At 48.0% G+C, this 9,797-nt stretch overlaps 1 protein-coding gene across 1 annotated transcript in view; it reads right to left on the reverse strand.

Annotated features, from left to right (window-relative positions):
* HIC2 (HIC ZBTB transcriptional repressor 2) overlaps nucleotides 1-2,521 on the reverse strand; it is a 74,650-nt gene extending 72,129 nt beyond the window's left edge. Inside the window, exon 1 of the mRNA XM_049805653.1 lies at nucleotides 2,170-2,521. The gene's annotated coding sequence lies outside the window, so the exon portion shown is untranslated. The remainder of the gene's footprint in view (nucleotides 1-2,169) is intronic.
* Nucleotides 2,522-9,797: the final 7,276 nt, after the last annotated feature.

Genomic DNA, 9,797 nt, shown 5'->3' on the forward strand with positions numbered 1-9,797 from the left:
TCAGATTTATTCTAACAGCTAAGTAGCACGCAGGGCGCTTTCGGCAAGCGTCTGCTAAAACACTTGGTTTCATATATAATTCATTAATTTGCTGTAAAGGTATACACCCGCCCCGCTCGCAGATCCTGAACGCGAAGTTACCCGCCTCTCGAAGCGCCGAGGCAGCCCGAGTTTCCGAAGGCTGCGGATTTCGCCGCAGAAAGTTTCGAGCCCCCAAAATCCCCGGGTGGCAATTCGCCGGGAAAGCAGCGCCCGGGCGGCGGCGGCGGCGGGGCCGGGCGCGGTGGCCGGCGGCCGCGGAGCGCCCCGGGAGGAGCGCGGCTGGCGGCCGCGATAACGGGGAAGCGCGGGGGGCGCGCCGAGAGCCGCCCGCTCGCCGCGGTGCCCACTTCCACCTGGGACCGCTCCGAGCAGAAGTCAATCATTGACTTCTCCCGCCGGCTCTCTCGCCCCATACAAAAGGGGCCGGGAACGGGCCGGCCGCTTGCGGGCACCGCGGCCGCCCTGCGCGCCCGCGGGGCTCCCCGGGCCGCGCACCGCGCAGGGGGCCGCGCACCGCGCAGGGGGCCGCGCACCGCGCAGGGGGCCGCGCAGGCAGCCTGCCCCCACCCCCACTCCCCCCGCCGGCTTGGCTTGGCTTTTAAATGCGACCAGAAAAAAAAAAAGAAAAAAAAAAAGAAAGAAAAAAAAAAAAAAAAAGCCCGGCTCCCCCCGCCGCCGAGCTGGCACCGGCACCGCCGCGCCGGGGGATGTAGAGCCCGGCCCGGCCCGGCTCCGCCGCGCCGTTCGCCCGGGACCGGGCAGCCGCGGGCAGCGATCAGCCCTCCCGGCCCCCTGAATTACAGTGTTACGCGCCTCGGCAACAATATTGCCAGGCTGGACGTGCGATTTAATTTTTTTTTTTTTTTTTTTTTTTTTAAAGTGGGTGGACAGCTCTACGCCTGGCTGGCGCGGCCGGGGAAGCGCGCATTTCCTCCGGGGGCACAAAGCCGGGCGGGCAGGGTCCTGCGAGCCCCCGGCCGCGGGAGGGTGCGCGATCCTGCGCTCCGTCCATTGCGTCCGAGACGGTGCCGTAACAAAAGCCAGAGACCCGCAGCGACGGGCAGAGCGAGCGGAGCCGGCGGGTCCTTCCCTCCGCGATGCCGAACGGCCGAGGGGGGCGGCGGGGAAGGGGGGAGCCAGGGCAAAAGTTCACCGCGGTCCCGGTAGGGCAGGGGGCTGCTCGGTGGGGCAGGGGCCGGCGCTGGGGTTGGGGGATGCCGGCCTGGCTCGTCGCCTTGCAGCCCCGCGGATGGAGCGCGGGGGGAAGGAGGCGATGCAAGTCCCGGGAGCCCCTTCCCTGCCCTCTCCTCCACAATGCGGCCGGATCCCCAGCACAAACACGCCCCCCCGGCACCCCGAGGCTCCGCTCCCTCCTTTCGGGAAAAAAAAACAACAAACCAAAGCAAACCCAAAAAAAAGCCAACAAAAAAACCCAAACCCACCCCAAAAATACGGCTCACTTGCAGGGGGCGAGTGGGGATGGGGAGAAGGCTGCTCCTCCGGGCTGCCTGCCCGCCCCGCCGGTCACCCCCACGCCGGCCGGCCCCGGCGGGCAGCAGCTGCGGCCCCCCGCCCCGATCCCACCGCCGCCGGGGAAGGGGCAGCGCACACCCGTGCGCACACACACACACACACGCACACACGCACACACGCACACAAATGGCACGGGAGGAGGGGGAAAGTTTCCAGCCGCTTCAACCGAATAGCCAACATTTGCAATCCCCGGACAGGCACCGTGGCGAATACACCGTACGCACGCCCCGGCCCCGAAAGCGACGGGGCAGCGAGCCGGGCGAGCGAGGGGAGGGGGCCCGGGGCAGGGAGAGAGGGGGGCAAGAGGGAAAAGAAAACCATCCGGATTTTTTTTTTTTTTTTTTTTTTTTTTTTTCAATGGAACTACCGCTGGTGCCCGGCACGGCTGCTGCAGGGCAGGGAACAAGGGGACACCCCCGCCACCCCGGCGACTCTCCCGAGCGGACCCGTGCGGATGGGCAAATAACCGGGGCTGCAAATAAAGAGCGGGGGAGTGGGGCTGGGCTGCACCGCGGAGCCCGGCAGCGCCCGGCCGCCCGAGCGGGACGCGCGGCCCCGCACCCCCGCCCGCGCCCGCGCCCCGCTCCGCGTTACCTTCTTATTGCATCTGGAGCAGCAGCTTTTCTTCCCCTTCCCCTCTCCTCCTCCTCCTCCTCTCCCTCTCCTGTCCTCTCGGTTTATACCAGCCTGTTCCTCATCTCACAGCCTTCCTCCCAGCGCCATCTTGCAAGCTTGTGACGTTGGGAGCCGCTCACCCCTGACCCACATTTGAATAGAAGCCAAAATGAAAAAAAGAAGAGAGGAGAGAGAGAGAGAGAGGAGAGAAAGAGGGGGAAGAAGAAGAAGAAAGAGCGGAACAAGGAGAGGCAGGGAAAGCGGCAGCTAAGCAAGTGCTGTGCCAGTGTGGAGCAGCATCGGCTCCCGCTCCCTTGCCAGCTAGTTTAGTAATAAGCAATTTCCTGCTTTTGCAATAAATGTTGCCGCGGCGGGGCTGGGAGAGGGACGGGGAGCCGGGTAATTCCCACCGAGGGACCAGGGCTTCCCCCACCCCGAGCCGCCCCCCTTCCCTGCCACCCGCCCCCCGAAACCCAGCCCGGAGCCCGACCACTACCTCCCGGCGACCCAAACAGTGCTGCTCCCTCCCGGGTTTTGAGCAATGAAGAAGGCATTTGGTAAGATTCTTTCTCCCATCACTGACGAGGTCTCGAGTGCGTGTTAGGAGAAATTATATAGATTGCAGCTTGGACGTGTATTGGAATCTGCAATGAGGTTTATACACAAATTAAGAAAACATCCTCCTGTGTAATGCAATTTGCATATTAGCTTTTTATCACTCCTGTCTGTTTGTTCAGGACTGACAGTGCGTTTTGCACAATCCAAGACACAGATGAAGACATGGCCTTTGCACCCATAGAATCCGCAGAAATCTGAAGTTTCATTCTGTGCCTTTTTTTTTTTTTTTTTTTTTTTTTTTGAGTTATTTACCTAGTGGAAGTATATTGAGGGGAAAAGTTATTTGTGTTTTGCATCCCCGGTCCTGCAAAGACTTTCATGCATGCTTAACTTTAAGCACATCAGCAATCACACCGAGCAAGCGGGGGCTGTTCAGATGCTTACACTAAGCATGTGCACAGCCTGCAAGCTCAAGCTATTATTTTGTAAAATGCTAAGTGAACTGATATCATCTTAATTTTACTGACCGTTGCCACAAAGTACAACTGTGCAGAAATCTGAATTATACCTTTGTAGCACTTTCTCCCTTCAGTAGTTAATTAATCTGTAATAACAGGAGCAATGCATGTAAACATTTTTATTGTAATCGTGTCCAGGAGCTCTCCCACTGTCCTATGCAGGAATCGCTGTATTAGCTGCAAGAGTGAGATGACATTTTCTTCTCTTCTGTGCCCTCACAGCCACCCATAACCAAAACTCTCTGTAGCCTGAGCAAGGTGATTCATTAGCGAAGCTGAGCCTACCATTTAACACATCTCTAAGAATTCCCTAATAGCCTCAGTGCCAGCAACTCTCTCGGCCACTTCCTGTGCAGATCCCTGCAGTTTGCATGCGCTTCAGCTGGATCCCAGCTGCAGCCCAAGCTCTCCTTCCCTGATAATAGAGAGATTTTCTAGTTGCTCATCCAGAGTTCAAAGTTTTTGCAGGAGATGGTTTCTTCAGCCTTACCAAAGTGGCTTGAGGAGCAAATAAAGATAAGGCGAATCACAACAGCCATATCGGAAAGGTCTGGACTGGTGGTTTGTTCACAGTACACCCAATAAAGAGCAGAACACTTCAACAGTGGTGAGAACAGCAAACCTGACTGTCAGCACAAGACCCAGTGAAGTAGATAAGGATCAATTCAAGACTCTTCCCCCACCGGGAAAGTTCATTTAAGAATGGTGGTTCTGCTCTTAGCTGTATTTTAAAGCTAAGTGCCCTTGCAAATAGCCAGGGAGGTGTAGGTAGCCATTTGCTTCACGCTGTGCCAGAGGAATTGGTAGGCAAATACACAGAAGTCCTTGTGCTGTGTCATCCAAACAGGGGGAAAATGCATCACGAAGTTATTTCAGGCAAGTTTAGACATTTGGGGTTAGAAAGACCCGCTTCTGTGAATCTTTGTGTGGCATCTCAGGACCTCAACAATGCCACCATCTGCCCTCAGTCTTCCTTCCTTCCGCTGAAGCTTACTGCCCCAGAAACAGCCAGCAGAACAGTCTGTGTGCCCCTGCCAGTTCACAGACCAACATCTTAGTTCAAGCCCGCTTTCATCAGACATTTGAACAAAGGTGCCAGGCTTTGCACAAGAATAGCTTGAAGCACAAGCATTTCAGTCTGTCTGCCAGCTTTGCTAGGCAGGTGATAACTTTTGAGAGTGAAGGGAGTGAAGAAGCTTGGGAAGAAGTGGAGAAAAATCCTAAAATGCCGCCACAAGATTTAGTCTGCAAAAAGCTTTACTCATATTTGAATCTTCTCTAGGTTTGGGGACCATCAGTTCTGAGCATCCCTAAGGAAATGGAGAGAGAGATGTATTCTCAGTGGAGAGGAGACGGGGAAAAAAAAAAAAAAAAAAGAAAGATAGAAATTAGGTGTCTGGCACCTAGAAATGATATGGTAGGATGCAACACTGCATTCAGCTTCATATGTACATGATAATTATAAGGTTGAAAAAGAATTAATGAGAAAGCTAGACCTGGCGCTGTCACTAGAACCATGGACATCTGTGGAGAATCTGATGAGCCAAGTAGAAGTATGACCACACCTACTCGGAAAACATCTACAGGCATGCAAGGCAGATGCCATGATACCTGTAATGTTTCCAAGCAACCACAGCCAGGGAACTTGCCATCCAAACAGCGGGTACACCCTCAAGTTCCAAGAAATCACACCCACTGTGGGCACATCTGGCACCGGGTGAAACATGTGCCCGTGTAGGTGAAAAGCAGATGCGTTACTCAGGTGCAGAGAACAGCATTCTCGGGTGAAAGACCGGAGTAGAAGCGTAATGGTGGCACTCTGGTTACAGACACTGGCGTAATGAGCGTATTCTGAAGGATGGTTTGGGCTAGCGGATGCTTTGAAGAAAGAGGCTCTTCTATTTTCAGCTGGATATTTGTGATCAACTTTGTTTTCTAATTTTGTTTGACTGCGGGGTTTTTAAAATTTATTTTGAAAGGAGCACAGTCAGGATGGCAGCAGTGGATTGTGCTGGGTGCTCTGCAGACACAAGTAAAAGCTTCAACTTCCTCCTCAGTGAATATGATGAATGCAACGCATCCAAGGTAGCTACGACAAACAGATCTAACAGTATACAAAGAATTCAGAAGAGAATCCAAAGAACGAGCAGATTTCACACTATCCTTGTATATTGGCCCACAGTATCTGTTCACAGAGAGCTCTGTAATGCTGCTTTCAGACAGAAAAGTTTAATGAATTGTATCCCCCCCAAAATAAGGTATTGTTTGCAAAATACATAGACTCAAATCAAGTCAGTGGCTGAAACCCAGAGGAATTTCAGGGCTTCAGTTTGGTTTTAGTCATTTTCGACCAACCGATGGGTTCAGAAGCGGCTCCGGTCCTTTGTGGCGGTGCTAATAGCAAGTTTATACTCCTCATAAAACAGGAAGAGGACACGGGTAGAATTGTTGTATTGGCAAGCCAGTGCTGTGGGTGAGGAATGAAGTAATCTGAGCAAAGAAAATGCCATTGCAGAAAGTAAATAGAAGAACGACCAAAGGGTGGCCATGTGCCCTTACAGCTCTTCAGTGCCACCTGCCTTCAGTCCCAACGCTAGTGGATGGCCAGTGCCATCTAGCAGGCAAAACAGTTGTTTACAGTAGTAAACTGATGGGTAAAGCTGGGCGGAAAAGTTGAAGCGAAAACTGAAAAACTGTAATTCAAGGAACTAAGCAAAACGTACAGGGCAGAGAGTGCCAGCGTAGGGTGTATGTCTGAAAGCAAAGTGAAAGCGAGGGCTGACCAGCCTGCTCCTCAAGAATAAATAAGGATTTAGCCCTAAAAAGAAAGTAAGTTTCTTAGCAGACGTTTGCAGTCATTTCTTCTCCAGGGTGGGTAGTCCTGACAGTGCCACTGAAAATGCTGAGGACCAGCACGTCAGATTGGAGCTGAAAGAGGCATCCTCTGAGGCATTGCAGTGACCCAGGAAAATTGTGCTTGAATGATAACAGAACGGCCGGTGATAGCTCATGAAATTAAAAAGTTACTTTACTGTCCCCTCAATAGAAATATCCCTCTACAGTCACACATACGTGTCTGGAAGGACTTTTCCAGCAGACTTGGAAGTGTCCATGGAGGAGACTCCAATTTTATGCTAAGATGGGTTTTGAAAATCTTTTCTCTCTTAGCTGCAAATGTTCTATGTATGAATATAGTATCCTTGATAAACCTTCTTCATAATTAGCTGGATTAGTTGGTTCCCCCACTGCAATCTATGGTCTTTTGACTGCAGTTGGCGCATGGACACAAAGAACGTTACGTTTTGACCTTTGTATAATGATACCTTAATTTCTCATACCTGCTCCTATTTTTACTAATTCAAAACTTGATAGTGCACAAATTCTACAAATAATTTTTCCACAGCTGAAAAGGAAAATACAATCTTTTAGGAAACCCACGTGTAATCAAGGAAAATCAGAAACTGTACATGTAATCTGAATCCTTAGTGTCAAAAATAGCCACAAAGGTCCCCAATTCAGAGCTCGTTTTATGCTGCAGCTGGTCACAGATTCACTCGGCTCTGCATTGGTTTGCAGTGTAAGGGTTCTGTTCAAAATCATGGGGTTAGAAACCCAACTGAAAAAAAAAAATAAACAACAGAAGGTAACAGTTTGAAAAATTAGGCTAGTCGTTTAGTGCTTGTACAAGGTACTATTTTGTACACTTCTGCTTCTGTTGTATTCTTAGTGATAGAAAGTTTTAATTTCCTTGTAAGAGAAGAAACATACAATATTTTTATTGCTACAAGCTGAAGCTTTTTGCTAGGCATTCTGGCATACGCAGGGCTGATGCAAGGGGTTTTGTGACTCTAATCAGATAAAAACATTGCTTCCATTATAACAAGATCTTTGATTTCTGTTGGCCTGTGAATTTCATTGCTAATATGTTCACTCTGTACCTGTCTAGAAAACATCTGTATTTAACTATGTCTGCCCTGTTAGTTAATATAGTCTGTGCAATGGCATAATTTCACTAGACTATGGGAGAGCAATAAAAAGTAAGGAAAACAACTTATGAACAAAACCACTACCTATGTGTGTTAAGAAGAAAGTGAGATTTGCTGAAAATATCTCTGAGATAGATGACAGAAGAAAATTAGAACAAAAAGGACACATTTCTTCAGCCATGTAAATAAACAGGGAACAAGAAAAGAACTGGTGTTACTATGAAGTATGTGGACAAGGAAAAGACTAAAAATACTTTTGTACCCAAAATCTAAATGAAAGCTTTGCCATAGCTTTTAAGAGGAAGAATGGAGTTGAAGAAGGGAGCAAAGCCAGCATGTTTAGTGGGAATGAGGGAATGGAAATGGAAATTATCACAATAAAGGTGAAAGGAAATCTAAAAGAGCTCAACATTTTCAAGCAAGGGAGACCAGGTAATTTCCATCCCAGAATTCCAAAGGAACAAGTACCAGATTCATAGCAAGAATTTGAAATAAATTTTTGATTTGGAGGTTGTTCTCGCATGATTTGAAAATAGTAGATACAATACTTTTCTTTTAAAAATTATTAGAAAGTTATCTAAGTAACCACTGAGCTCATTGATTTTGAGACCATTTCAGGCTCTCAGAAGAATTTTGAAGAAAAATATAATTAACCACAAAAAAAAAAAAAAAAAAAAAAAAAGAAAGAGAGAGCAAACGAGAAGATAAACAGGATAAAATGTAACCACAACGCTGATTTTGCCGAGTATCCTGAGATATTTCTTCGCTGAGATAACTGATTTTCTAAGCAAAGGGAAATGTAGTAGATCTAATCTATATGGATTTTAGTCAAGCATTTGATATGATGCCACATGGGAAGTTATTAATTAAGATGGAGAAGATGGGGATTAGTACAAGAGCAGTAAAATGCGTAAGGTATTGTCTGAAGAGAGGTGCCAATAGATTACTATTGGGATAGAGAGATTACTAGTGACTCAAGACTGAACTTGTTTAATATTCACTATAATGATCTATTGTCATTTAAGATGGAGTGTGCTGAAGAAATTTTCTGATGGAACAGTCAAGAGGTACTGTCATTAGCAGGATCAGAGGATCACGGCTGGTGAGCTGGAAGGCAGTGAAAGCAATGAGCAATGGAAATGGGATGCAATTCCATACAAAAACAACATACATTTGGGATGCACTTCACCATTAGCCATGGCAAATTAGATGTCTTCTTCAAGCTGATCATCAGAGCTTCTTCTGCAGCCAATGAAAGCAGGAAGATACCTCCAGAGAATGGAGGTCTATCCTGCCTCTTCTGGATTCTTAATTTAGGATAAAAGGAACTGTTACGTGGACATGCCTGTCTCTCTGTCAACTATACAGAACCCTATGCAGAAGGATGAAGCAAAAATAATTCTCTTGAAGGAAGAAAACTGACTACAACAAAAAAAAAAAAAAAAAAAAAAAGAAAAGAAAAAACCTGATGCATTAATTTGTCAGTTGGATGACTGTGAACCGTCAGAACACGAGGCAGTAATAGAAGTGACAAATGTGATCCTAGACAAGTTTCTTTCAGTAGCAATAGGAAGGCACTGCTGACGTTACACAAGGCGCTGCTGGACTGTCACTTCTGTTGTGTAGGATCTCATCACAGGTATTAGGACAGGTATTATTCTATCAGGATGCCCAGGGTAATCGTAAGAGACACTAGCTTTCCAACAAGAGCAGAGAGCTGAAAACTACAACTACTTTACAGACAAATGCTGATCCATGGGTATGAGAGATGTTCGATATGTTGCTGGTAGTGGCTGGGAATTTCTGAGGTGCCAGGATCTCTTGAAGTCTTACGTTTCTAATGTTACTGTCCTGGTTTCAGCTGGGATAGAGTTAACTGTCTTCCTAGTAGCTGGTACGGTGCTATGTTTTGAGTTCAGTATGCAAAGAATGTTGATAACACTGATGTTTTCAGTTGTTGCTCAGTATTGTTTAGACTATAGTCAAGGATTTTTCAGCTTCTCATGCCCAGCCAGGGCACAAGAAGGTGGCACAGGACACAGCCAGGGCACCTGACCCAAACAGGCCAACGGCGTATTCCATACCATGTGACATCCCATTTAGCATAGGAACTGGGAAAGTGGGGGCAGGGAATCGCCGCTTGGGGACTAGCTGGGTGTTGGTCGGCGGGTGGTGAGCAATTGCCCTGCGCATCATTTATACATTCCAATCCCTTTATTACTACTGTTGTCATTTTATTAGTGTTATCATTATCATTATTAGTTTCTTCTTTTCTGTTCCATTAAACCATTCTTACCTCAACCCACGAGTTTTACTTCTTTTTCCCGATTTTCTCCCCCATCCCACTCGATGGGGGGGAGTGAGTGAGTGGCTGCGTGGTGCTTAGTTGCTGGCTGGGGTTAAACCACGACAGTTACAGATAGGAAAGTGTTAATCATCAAAAGCATGTGTGTACTTTGACTAGCTTTTTTTGGTCCTGTTTTTATTTCTTTGTCTTTTCATGTCAGTACATATATTTGTGTGCATGCAGACACACACTTCCATC

The sequence above is a fragment of the Accipiter gentilis genome, chromosome 7, assembly GCF_929443795.1.
Source record: "Accipiter gentilis chromosome 7, bAccGen1.1, whole genome shotgun sequence".
In the NCBI taxonomy this organism is placed as follows: Eukaryota; Metazoa; Chordata; class Aves; order Accipitriformes; family Accipitridae; genus Astur; species Astur gentilis.